The sequence below is a fragment of the Equus asinus genome, chromosome 3 (assembly GCF_041296235.1).
Source record: "Equus asinus isolate D_3611 breed Donkey chromosome 3, EquAss-T2T_v2, whole genome shotgun sequence".
NCBI classification, from domain to species: Eukaryota; Metazoa; Chordata; class Mammalia; order Perissodactyla; family Equidae; genus Equus; species Equus asinus.
Window position 1 is genome coordinate 56,976,702 of NC_091792.1, and position 13,323 is coordinate 56,990,024.

The 13,323-nt window shown below is 38.9% G+C and overlaps 1 protein-coding gene across 1 annotated transcript in view; it reads left to right on the plus strand.

The window, feature by feature from the left end:
* Nucleotides 1–12,603: 12,603 nt before the first annotated feature.
* Nucleotides 12,604–13,323, plus strand: part of GALNTL6 (polypeptide N-acetylgalactosaminyltransferase like 6) — a 1,096,422-nt gene continuing 1,095,702 nt past the window's right edge. Inside the window, exon 1 of the mRNA XM_014842142.3 lies at nt 12,604–13,197. The gene's annotated coding sequence lies outside the window, so the exon portion shown is untranslated. The remainder of the gene's footprint in view (nt 13,198–13,323) is intronic.

Genomic DNA, 13,323 nt, shown 5'->3' on the forward strand with positions numbered 1-13,323 from the left:
GGATGGCTTGCACCACTGCCCAGACCTGCTGCAGAGCCTGTTCCTATGCTGGGCCCCACTCAAAGCTGGCAACCTTCCTTTTCAGTCAGTAATGGTGAGACCAATACTCCCAAGTGAGATAAACTGTCTCCAGGATCCAGGGAGGTCTGTTAGACATTGTGCTTCCTTGTTAGTGGTGAGAGATATGAGACCTAAATTTTCTCTTTACCTTGGGGGTATGAAATAGAGTAATTAGCTCTTTATCCTGACATTTCCAGAACACTAAATCCTTAAAAATCTCACTAGTATGATGGGCCCTTGAAACCTCATAAGAATTTTTTCTCTCACCTTCTGGAGCGCATATGTTTTGTAATGTCTTCCATGAGTTAGCACTTGCTCATCCATATCAATTAGCACGATGTTATTGCCATAGTCAAGTGCACTCGTATAATGTACTGAGGAAATCTGGATGGGATAGTTGGCTTTGGACTATGTTACCACAGAGCCGGGGAGACTTAACACGGCCCTGAGGAAGAAGGTAAATGTATCCTATTGCGCTTCACACGCAAATAGCTTCTGCTCCTTTTTTCCTGCTGAGGATGGAAAAATGCACTAACCGCATTAATGACTACATATTATGTACCTGAAGACTTATTTGTCTGCTCTAGACAAACTTATTCTGATATATTCATTAAAAATAAGCTAATTAATTTCCTCTTGAACGAAGTTAAAAGATACTGAAAATGTTATCAATAAATTATATAGGCTCTAGGGATGATCTTTACTAAACAGAACATCATCAAATATTGAAAATGCTGCCATGTGGAAAAGGGATTGGGCTGATACTGGGTAGGCACTAGGCATAGAGCCAGGATCAATGTACAGGTAGATGGATTTTATTTCAGTACCAGGAACAGTTTTGTGGCTGAGTTGTACAGGAAGGAATGGACATGTGGGAGGTAGATAATACCCTGATATTGTAAGTCTTTTAACAGGAGTTCGACAACCTCTTTGAGTGTGTCGTTGTAGAGCAAGCTGCAGAGTAGTATTTTGTGTAAGTGATTTTCAAGGATACTTCCAATGCTGAGATTATAGAAGTATAATATATTCTCTACAGGCAATGATAATGTTCAGGCATTCATTCATTTATATGGTCACTCATTCAAAAACTGTACTGAATGATTATAGTATGTTAAGGATGAGATATTTTCTTGGTTTTGTTTATTTGGATAATTACAATAGAAAAATATCTGCTATTTGGCAAATGCGTCATATTTTCAAGCACCAGAGAGATTTTGGACTTTCATTATTAGTATGTAGACCAAGTTTGAGTTCAGAAATATATACAAATTTAATATTCTTAAACATGTATTTCAACTTTTTATGTGAAATAAAAGCGTGGTCATAAATAAAACTTTTTAAAGTTTAGGTGCTAGCGAAAAGTTGGTTAATGAAAAATATCTTTATTTTAATTTGATGGGTTCTGATGATGACAAGATTAAGAGGAGCATGTTTTGGTGTACAGTGAGTACAATTTTTAGCCATCTATTTGCAGCCTCCTCTTTAGCAGTTTTACGACAGAAGGCTGCTGTTTTGGCATCCTTCATGAATTACAACAGACAACCTCAGTCTTTGAATTTTCGTAAGCAATTCCCAATGAAATCCCAGACAAAGAACTAGTTCTTAAGACTTTCATCAGCAAAAATATATATAGGTGAATTTATGACCTCTGTTCAATATGATGTCAAATTTTCTCTCCTGAAAATACTTTTGACGTTTTCATTAAGGAGTGGGAAAAACATTTATTTGAAAGTATACCTCATCATAGTATAGAAAGAAAATATTCTTTAAAAAAGACTATAACCCAGGATTTTAAATTTAATGAGGATTATATCTATTTTACAAAAGGTTAAAATCAATCATCAATTTCAGCAGAGTACTTCTGCTTTTGTTCTAATACACTGAGCTCAGATGGTAGAATCAGAGACACCTATTCAATTCCCAGATCTGTCATGTGTTAGCTGAGTGACTTTTTTATGTTTCTTTACCTTTCTGAGCTTTGGTTACTTTATCTTTAAAATATACCTTATCTTTTAAATTCTTACTAAAAATAGCCATGATGCAGAGGTTTTGTAAGTATTGAATTAGATAATAAACGTAAAATATGCTGAACAATGTTCCTGACATGTAAAAAAAGCACTTACCAAGCAGTGTTGATAGCATAACTAATGATAAATTATTTTAGTAATAAGAATGCATCATTATTACTAAAACTTTAATTATTAACTACTTAGTAGTGGGCGAAAAGTTTTCTCATCTTGATCAAGATACTGTGAAGCTGAACCTAAAGCAAATATCCCCAACAGATTTGATTTGGGAGGAACCCTCTCCTCTATCTTGGGAGGTAGACTGACTGAATTAAATACAGTTTCCACTGTGATCCTGAGGAAAGATAAACATCAGGAAAAGGGATTAAGTACCGGATGAAAGCCCATTATCTGTATGCTTATTCTGATCCTATTCTGCTTACGTAAATGAAACTTTATACTAGAAAAGCACCTTTACCTATATATTATCTGTTTTGATCTTCACAGTAACCCTTAAAATAGGTGTAATTTTCCCATTTCATTGTTTTATAAGATGACACTCAGGATAGTTAAATGTCTTTCCAGATCATTCAGATGGTGAATAATATAAATGAAGTTTGATGTGCTCTTTGATCTTTTCACTACCATCAAGATATCTCTTGGAGCTTCTCAAAGGGGGATCTCAAAAGATAGATTTAGGGGCCAGCCTGATGGAAAGGTGGTGAAGTTCCTGTGCTCCGCTTCTGCCCGCCTGGGGTTTGTGGGTTCCATTGTGGGTGTAGACCCACACACCGCTCATCAATCCATGTTGTGGCAGCATCCCACATAGAAAAAATAGAGGAAGGTTGGCACAGATGTTAGCTCAAGGCCAATCTTCCTCAGCAAAAATTAAAATAAAACAAAAGAGAGAGAAAGAAAAAGAAAAGATGGATTTACTTGTCTGCAGGCAAAATCACAGATCCCAAGTGATATAGTTACAAATAATTTAGAATATTAGAATCATTGATGTAATACATAGGCATATCAGACCTAATTAACATAAGCATTCCTTTACTTTGAGGGTTTTCTTAGATAGACAGATAGATAGATACATAGATACATAGATAGATACATAGATACATAGATGGAATCAGAACTGAAATTTTCAGACAGAATCTCATAATGAACAGGGAAAAAAGTGAATAGTGGCTATTGAAGAGAATTTGATAGTGATACAGAGCAAGGATTTTATGAAGGATATAAAGGAGTTAAGACGCACTGCATGTGAATTTGCATTTGTCCCTGGTTAGTGCCTCTCTCTCTCTTTCTCCATCAATGCTTCAATATTTCTGTCCATTTGCAATAATAGCTCTCTCTTTCAATTCATAAATGTTATTTTAAGAGTAGCAAGGGACATTAGCTAAATGTTTGCTCCATATTCCTGCTGATACAAATGATGTGTGTGTGTGTGTGTTCGTCTGGGCTTAAGTTAGATCCTCAAAGACTTCCAGAGGAGGGGCAGAAATACTCGACTTGCAAGACTTGAATTTGCTTGGATAAGGAGATGGTCTAACACAGGTTTGGGGAAGAGCAATTTATCAACAAAATTTGTTAAGCACATTAGTGAGTGGCTACCTATAATCTTCAAGTTGATCAGACAGGTTCAGAAGGCAAGAGTAGTTAACCCAATGACAGTTTAGCCTTAGTTTCATGATAGGGAACAAAATAACTTAAATTCTCGTGGACTAGTAGTGTTTCTTTTCATTTTCTTTTGTTAATTGCTTTCAGAGGTAAATACGCTTGTATAGCACAAAATTAAATATATTCCTTGCTTTGGTCATTAAGTGCTTAACATAATTATGTTAATTGAAACTTTATTAGATTTTTCTGTAGAGATCATTCTTTCTAGTGTCTAAACTGCTACTTTTGGCTGTACTTGACGCTGTTACCCTTCCTACTTCCTAATGGGATAAGGAAATTTTACAACTGCTAAATCCAGTGGTGATTTTTCCAACTCTGTCTTTTTGGACTTACCAACTTCATTTGATGGAGTTGATCACTCCTTCCTCTCTGAAACAGTTTCTTCATTTGACTCTCCTGTTTTTCTCAAACCACACTGACCACTATCTCTCAAGGAGTTTTGCTGGTTTCTCCTCATCTCCCCAAGCTCTTATTGTTGGAGCATCCCTTGATTGTTCTATTATCTATCTCCAGTCACTCCTTTGGTATTCTCATAATATTTTATGGCTTTAAATAGTCTAAGAACTTCTAGATTTGTATTCCAGCTTAAATTCCACACCCTATCTACCCCTGTTAAATTCCAAAGTCTTATATGCAGACACTTGTTCAACATTTCCATTATTAGCTGTGTCAATTCAGTAAGTTCAACCTAACACCTGATCTTCTGCCTCAGACATGTCTCTCCCAGGGACATCCTATCTCAGTAAAAAACAAATCCAGTCTTGCCAGAGATTGGATCAAAAAACTTAGAGTACCTTGGACACTCTCTTTCTCTCACATCCCACATTCATTCCAACAACTATTCAATGCAGTTTTACAGTGATGATATTCTGAGTCTGACTACTTTCATCATCTCCACTGCTATTACCTGATATAAGACACTGTCTTCTTTGGATTACCACAGTTAGTCTCTTCCTTCCTTTCAACCCTATAATCTACTTTCAGCACAGCAGCCAAGATGATCTGGTGAAAAAGTCAGTCAGATCATGTTAACCTCTACTCAAGTCCCAGTGGTGGCTTCCCAGCTCACTCAGACTAAAAGCCAAATTTCTACTATAGATTAAATCTCTACAATAGATTATAACCTCTAATCTGGCTCCCTACTTCTCTCCTCAGGCTTCCTTCTTCTCCCTCACTGCACTGTGTTCCATATGCACTGCCTTCTTTGCTGTTCTCTGACACCCCAGACAAACTCCCACAAAAAGGCCTTTCACTTGCTGTTCCCCCTACTTGAAATTCCATGTCTTGTGATAGCCACATGTCACTTCCTTGCTTCCTTCAGGTGCCTGCTCAAGTGGCATGTCCTCAGGAAGGACTTTCTCATATGTTGTATTTGAAATTGCACCACTCCCACTTCTAGGCATTCCCTATACCTCTTCCCTGCCTTATGTTGCCCCTTGTCTTAATCTTTAATCATCAAGCCCTACACTTGACTTCTTTCTGTTGTCAATTGTCTGGAGATTTTTGGCTATGGTGTTCACTATTGTGTCTCTAGTGCCTGGGATGAAGTATTTAGTAAATTTTAATCGCTATAATTATATCTCAAAATGTAATAGTAAGTCTAAAATTTTTTAAATTTATTTATTTTCCATCTATAAATATTGTCCAAAAAAAGAATGATATTCAATACATAATGAAAAACATTAGCTGTCCATAGATGATGTGTGGTTTTACTTCTGGGCTCACAATTCTGTTCCATCATCTGTGTGTCTGTTTTTCTTCCAGTACCATGATGTTTTCATTGTAGTATTTTTTGAATTCAGGGAGTGTGATACCTCCAACTTTGTTCTTTTTTCTCAGGATTGTTTTGGCTATTCAGGGTCTTTTGTTGTTTCGTAAAAATTTTAGGATTCTTTGTTTTATTTCCATGGAAAATGTCATTGGAATTCTGATTGGGATTGCATTGAATCTGTAGATTGATTTAGGAAATGTATTCGCTTGTTATTTCTTGTCTTGTTAATCATGGTCATTCTGACGGGTGTGAGGTGATATCTCATTGTAGTTTTGATTTGTGTTTCCCTAATAATTAGAGACGTTGAACATTTTTTCATGTGCTTGTTGGCCATCTGTATATCTTCTTTGGAAAAATGTCTGTCCACATCCTCTTCCCATTTTTTGATCAGGTTGTTCATTTTTTGTTGTTGTTGAGTTGTATGAGTTCTTTATATATTGTGGAAATTAACCCCTTGTCAGATGTGTGATTTGCAAATATTTGCTCTCATTTGGGGGGGTTGTCTTTTCGTTTTGGTCATGGTTTCCTTTGCCTTGCAGAAGCCTTTTAGTCTTAGGTAGTTCCATTTGTTTATTTTTCCGTTGGTTTCCCTTACCCAAGCGGATATAGTATTCAAAAAGATATCACTAAGACAGATGTCAAAGAATGTATTGCCTGTATTTTCCTCGAAGAGTTTTATGGTTTCAAGCCTTGCATTCAAGTCTATAATCTATTCTGAGTTAATTTTTGTGTACAGTGTAAGATAATGATCTACTTTCATTCTTTCACATGTGGCTGTCCAGTTTTCCCAGCACCATTTACTGAAGAGACTTTCCTTTCTCCATTGTATGTTCTTGGCTCCTTTGTCAAAGATTAGCTGTCCATACAATGGAATACTACTCAGCCCTAAGAAAAGACAAAATCATGCCATTTACAACAATAAGGATAAACCTTGAGGGTATTAAGTGAAATGTCAGACTGGGAAAGACAAATATCATATGATTTCACTCATATGTGGAAGATAAACGAACAAACACATAGATATGGAGAATAGATTAGTGGTTACCAGTGGAGAAGGGAGTCAGGGGAGAGCAAAAGGGGTAAAGGGGCACATATGTATGGTGACAGGTAAAAACTAGACTATTGGTGGTGAACACGATGCAGTCTACACAGACACTGAAATATAATAATGTACACCTGAAATTTACACAATGTTATAAGCCACTAGGACCTCAATAAAAAAAAAGTTGAACATGCCATATGGCATTCAGTGGCTTCTTAAGCATGTTTTATTGGTTTCACTTTTCATATTAATAGTATCTTTTTAAAATTTTCATTATGATATTTTGTATTGAGTTATTATGAAAAATCTTTCCTTCAAATTTAATATTAACTTTATTACCACTTAATTTCATCATTCTAAACATAATTTAGACTTTTCACTGAAATAAATGGATGTAGTTTATTTTTTCATCAAAAATATTTTAAAGGCATAATATAGGTTAAACATTCTTTTTCAAAAGGTGCAAGGTGCAAATATCGTATATGAGAAGATAAAGGTTAAATCTAAGCTAAAAATCTGATCTGTGATATATAGAATTATAATAGCACAACTAAAAATATAGAGTAACATTCATATAATGTGTAAAATATAAAGGAATCATGGATTACATAATTTTACCTTCAACACAACCTTCTTTTTTACACTCCACCAAAAAAACCACAGAGAAGGTTCGAGGTTATAAAACTAGACTATCATCTTTCCCAAACTCAGCTTTTTGGTTTAACTCGTTTGATCTTCTCACAAAGGTAAAAAAATAAATAAATAAGAGAGAGAGAGAAAGAATTAACATTTTTTTTCCAGAAAAAAGGTAAGATTTTTGGAAAATATGAGGTAGTGTTAAGATCGTGGAATCTGGAGCAAAACTCCTGGCTTTCAATTCCTGCCTTATTTGGGCAAGAGGCTTATCATCTCTTGCCTTGGTTTTCAAAGTTATTAAGTGAAGACCGTAATAGAACCTAAATAATATGGTTATTTATATGATTAAATGAATTAATGCTTAAGAAATGCTTATATACATGCCCAGCAGATAGTAAGTGTTAAAGAAATGATATCTAAATACGTTGGGAAAGGAAATATATTCAAATCAAGGTATATTCTATTGATAGAAATAAAAACATATTTAAAGGTAAATTTGATTACTAAGAGTTTAAATAACATAAAGTAAAGATCTTGTCTAGTGAGACAATATCTAGGTCAAGAAAAAATAACCTCCTTTTCTTTTTCTTTTAGCATTCGTCACTTTTTAATTTGCACCACGTTTAATTGTGAACACCTTTTAACTCCCTCACAGTGCTGAAAATTCTGTAAGAATGTTCATATTTGTATCCTCTGCCCACAGCCCTTTCATATATATAGAAATTGACTCAGGGCGTTTTTGGTGAAGAATTTCAGTGATGATAGGGACTGGGTAATATTCCATTGTAGTATTTAAGTTGACTCTTCTTTTTCACTATTGTGTGGTGGCAAACATTGAAATTCTAGGAAAAGAAATTGAAGAAGATTTCTGTAATATGTCTTAATTTAATTACACAAAAATGATTGTATGATTTAAATTTACTTTTATTAAAATTGCTATTTAATACATTCGCCTCCCAATTTTCAGAGCAGAATCTCTTCTTTTTATTCAAAAACTGAGATAACTTAGCCAAAGGTAGACTAATAACAAATATCCTAGTAGTTTATTTAGAGTGAAAACTTTTAAGATTTTTCATATTACAGATATTGGATAAAAGAAGAATGGATCATATCTCCATTCCTAGACACATTATCTTTAGGCTCAGTGTCTATGCCTTCTGATAAAAACTTGGGAAAAAACTCATACCTAAATGAAAATAAACCCCACCATATTAAGATCCAAAGCAAAACAAGGCATTGTTTCACTGATGAATTTCAACAGAACTATTTAAAATGTAAATAATGTACTATTTTTTAAATTTAAAAATAAATTAATTTTTAGTCTTCTTTTACAGTCTTATTTGTTATTATATTTATTAACAACTGCTTATTAGTTTGTGACCCTATGGTGTTCAGGTGAAAACACAAACCCTAAAGATTGTTGCTGGGGCCAGCCTGTGGCTGGGTGGTTAAGTTCACGCGGTCTGCTTCGGTGGCCCAGGGTTTCGCTGGTTGGACTCCTGGGCGCGGAGGACATGGCACAGCTCATCACGCCATGCTGAGGCACAGTCCCACAAAACACAACCAGAGGCACTCACAAATAGAATATACAACTATGTACTGGGGGGCTTTAGGGAGAAGAAGAAGGAAAAAAAAAAAAAAAAGAAGATTGGTGCTGATGATCTTTCTTTGGTTTATGAAACAAAAGACTTTCACCAGGAATTATCATTTCAGATGATAGCTTGAAACTAGTAAATTTGAAAATATTTGTTAATATGGTAAAATCATGACTGAATGTTTTTCTTTCAAATTAAGTTCCAATCATGTCATCAGGTTATTTGAAGATGAAGTAATAAATCTATTTTTTCCAGTTTTATTGAGAAATAATTGACATACATCCCTATATAAGTTTAAGATATATAGCATGGTGGCTTGATTTACACATATTATGAAATGGTAACTATAATAGGTTTAGTTAACATGCATCAGCTCGTATAGATAAATAAAAAGAAAGAAAGAAAAGTTTCTTGTGATGAGAAATCTTAGGATCTCCTCTCAACAATTTTTCTATACATCATACAGCAGTGTTAACTATAGTCATCATGCTGTACATTAGATCCCCAGCACTTATTTATAACTGGAAAATGAAGTAATCAACCTATTTTTAAACTAAAATAAAGTCAATTCACTAGCTTTGTAGTAATTGGATAATTTGCCTCAACCCAACCCATGAAAACCTTGCCCCACTGCGCCCTATCACCCACTGTCTAATCTGCTTAGCTCTTCCTTATGAATTCCCACCTATGAGTCTTGGAATATCTGTAGCAGATTAAAGAAGGCCACACATTCTTTGTCAAATCTCTCACTGAAATGTGAATTTTACCCCCTACCTTTTCACCCCACCCTTGAATCTGGGCTGGTCCTATGACCATTGCAGAAATGAGAATGTGCCAATTCTGGCCCTTTAAGAGGACTTGGCAGTTTTCGTTTTCTTCCTCTTGCAACACAGATTTTTAAGATGTTCCCTCTTTGATCTCAGCCACCATGCTGTGAGAATCTCAGGCCGTGTGGAGGGGCCACAGAGGAAAATTGAGGGTCTCAACTGACTGCCTCTCATGATCTTCCAGCTGACAGTGAAACTGCCAGCCACATGAGGTAGCCATTTTAGCCCAGCCTGATCAAACCCCCAGTCCCCAGCCTACATCACATGAAGCAGAACCACCCAGCTGAGCCCATTCAAATGCATAGAATCCTGAGAGATAGTCAAATAGTTGTTCTAAGTCGCCTAATTTTAGAGTAGGGCTATAACCAAAGCAGTATCCTTCTGCTTCTTTCAAGAAGCAGGGCACACGCTTGACTCAATTTAAGGTTAGTACAAACAGTTAAGCTTTTGTATTTTATTCCAGTTGCCCTTATCCTGCATTTTTAACTAGACTGTAAGTTATTCAAGGTCACAATTATTGCTCTATTTTATTTCCATGTGCACCTATAGCTATTAACACATTACTAGGCACAAGGCACTCTGATTACCTGAGGTTGCCAGTTGAATCATAACAGAATAGAGGAGCAAACAAAGTGAAAAGAGGGTCTATGGATACAATAAGAATTTTTAAAATATAAGGATTTGATTAAACTAATATTAATAACAAATTTAAAAAGAGCATGTCTATATTTTACATATATATTTATATTGGCATTCGATCTTAATTATCTGAACAAAGGAATTAACAGTCATTTAGAAGTTTTTTTGTTTGTAAACTCAACCTAAAACATCAATTTTATTTGGAAGCATTGTCATCTTTTGGAAATTTACATGTTGAATTGTAAAAGAAAAAAGAACTGTACTTTACTGTTCTTATAAAAGAACTGTAGAAGAAGACCAGATTGAGGGGGAAATTATGATCTGAATCCAATAAATAAATTTAACAGAAAAAGAAGCAAAAGCAATTGGAGCTACACTGTAAAAGCAGGGGTAAACATAATAATTTTCTCCTCCCAGTTTCTGTCATGGCTTCTGCATGCACTTGATGTGAGAAGTAGCAGTTATTATACCCACTCACTGGAACTCACAGCATTCTGGGGATGGGTACTGTTTGCGAGACTACTTATTAGTGTAATAATAATGAAGCGTAATTCAAGTCAGAGCCCTGGATTTAGCAAACAGAATGAGAATATGTCTGTTTTGATCCAGGACTTTTTTTAAGGTATGAAGACACTGATATAATTTAAAATGTGAAGGATTTTTAATTTTTTAATTCCAGGTGCACTTTTGAGTTCTTTCATTTTTTTCATTGTTAATGACTCTATCTATAAGACAGAAAATATCCAAAGTGCTTAAATAATTCTCCAAAAACCTTTCCCTGAGGACCAACGATTCATCCCAGCAAACCTCTCCCTGCTATGATGCTTCTGAGAATTCATATTTCTATGCTTCAGAACTGCACTTGCTAAGAGAGAAAAAGGAGGTTAGGAAATGAGGCAGAGTACAAAAGGCAGTGTGTGTGCGTGCGTGTGTGTGTGTGTGTAAGTGTGGTGGTGAGGAATTAAGTCTCTTGCTCTCTAGATTCTGAAGTTGCACCTGTGTAAAATTGAAAGGCAATCCGTCTTTACATAAAGGGCATATTCGACATTTATTAAATGTGTTTATATATTCTTTTGAAATGCAAGTGATTCACAAAGACAAATATTGCAGCACAAAGCTTTATTGATGAAGTCATACAGGCACTATATATTGTGCAAATACATTTTAAAATTACAATATGAGGAGTTGAAGGCATAACTCTTCACACTCACATCTGTCTTTCTCAAGTGAGACACGGAGAGGCGGAGAGGGTGCAAGAAGCGGGAGACAGCGAAGGGGAGGAGACAAGGAGGGAGGGAGATGAAGAAGGAAGGGAAGAAGACAGAGAGAAAATACCACGCTGGAGCCCACAGTCTCCTCTATCCCAAGGATGTGGGTATCACATCTAGGTTGTAACAAAGAAATGACCATGGCGTTTCTTTTTGGTTCCAGAAAGGCTGATACAGCGGGCACTGCATGCCTGTCTGTCGCCTCATCAAAGTCCCCATTCCCTCAAGAGTTATGAGCTCCCGACCCCGGGAGGACCCAGCGCACGGTGCTAGGCACGCAGGTCTCCTGGAGAGGCTGCCACAGGTTCATGCGTGTGTGGTCAGGGGCGCTGGTGCATCTGTGTGCCGGGGCGAGGGAGGAGTCCCTCCTGCCAGAGACTCACCTCAGTCCCCACATTTTCCGGGTATCGTGGGAAGAGTGTGCGAGGTCAGAGAGACAGGTAGCCCTGGCGTGATCTGGGGCGCGGAGCGCGGATGAGCAGGGCGGGGGAGGAGCGGGGTGGCACTGCCAAATCTTAACGGGGCCCCGGGTGTTTGCGGACCCAAGTATAGCCCCACCGCGTCCCCACGGTGTCGCTTCAGGAGCTGCTGCCTGAGAGCCCTGAACCTCAGCCCTGACTCACTTCGGGATCCCCTTCCTCCCCTTTCCCCACCACGTACCTGGCTTGAGCGGCGGGACTCGCGGCCCGGGGGAACCCCTCCCGGCGGGACCGGCCCAGCCTCAGGTCGCCTCTGCCTCCCGCTGCCGCCGCGCCAGGCTCGCCGCGCTCCCGCCAGCACCATGGAGGGATGGGGTAAACCAGCGAGCAGCCGGAGACTTTTCCTCCGAAATCTCTGGGCTGGCGTCTTTTGGGTGAGATGAGCGGGGAAGCTGGTATCTCTGCCCGTCCCAGGTTGCCCCGAAAATCCCTGGCAGAGAAAGCGAGGATCCGCCGAGGCTGGGAGCTCCGTCTTCGTCCTGCAGCATCTTCGCCCTCCTCTTCTTCCTCGCGTCAGGGTTTGTTTATATAGGATCTGGAAGCTGGGAAGAATTGCCCACCCCCTCCAGGTGGCCCGCCCTCCCCTCCCGGGCTGCGGGCTCCCGCACGTGGTCGACAGCAGCCTCCTCTCGGCGGAAGGCAGGCGACAGCGAGAGAGGAGCGGGCAGCCCGGAGCTGGCCCGGCGCATCTTTGCTTCTGCTCGCCTTCCCGGCGCCCTCGCCCACTGCCAAGCTCTGCTCAGACTCGGCTTCGCCACCTCCATCCCCTTCACCGGAAGAGAGATTGAAAACACTGCCCTTCAGGGGCTCGTAATGTTTCTTTGGGTTCGTTCACTTGCCGGAAAAGAATGGTAACATGAGCAGCGGAGCGTGAGAGCGTCACCGGAGGAAGGGGAAGAGATTGATGGGCAGAGCTCTGACTTCGCGAGGATCACATTCCGAGGACCACGCGAGGAGAAGCGTCGTGGCGCCTCCCCTTTCTGGCTGGACTCCGCTGACATCTGTAGCCTCTTCTTCTCCAGGTTCCCAGGTCGCCGAGCCTGTGCCTGCGGAGGAGTGTTTAACCAGCGCGTGAGGATCCAGGAGTTTGAGGACCTCCATCCAAACAGGAGTTCTGCCTCGGATCCCGTGTCCCTGGTTTCTCGTGGAGCCCGCCAGCACTCTGGCTCCGGAGGGAGTTGAACTTGAGTTCAGGTGGGTTATCCCAAGGGGAGCACACGAGGAGATGTTCAGGGAAGACGAGGAAGGTGATGTTCCAATGTCAAAAGCGGACACTTTTCTTCCTGACACTTGCTGGGGCTGAGCCGCTTCCTCCCACGC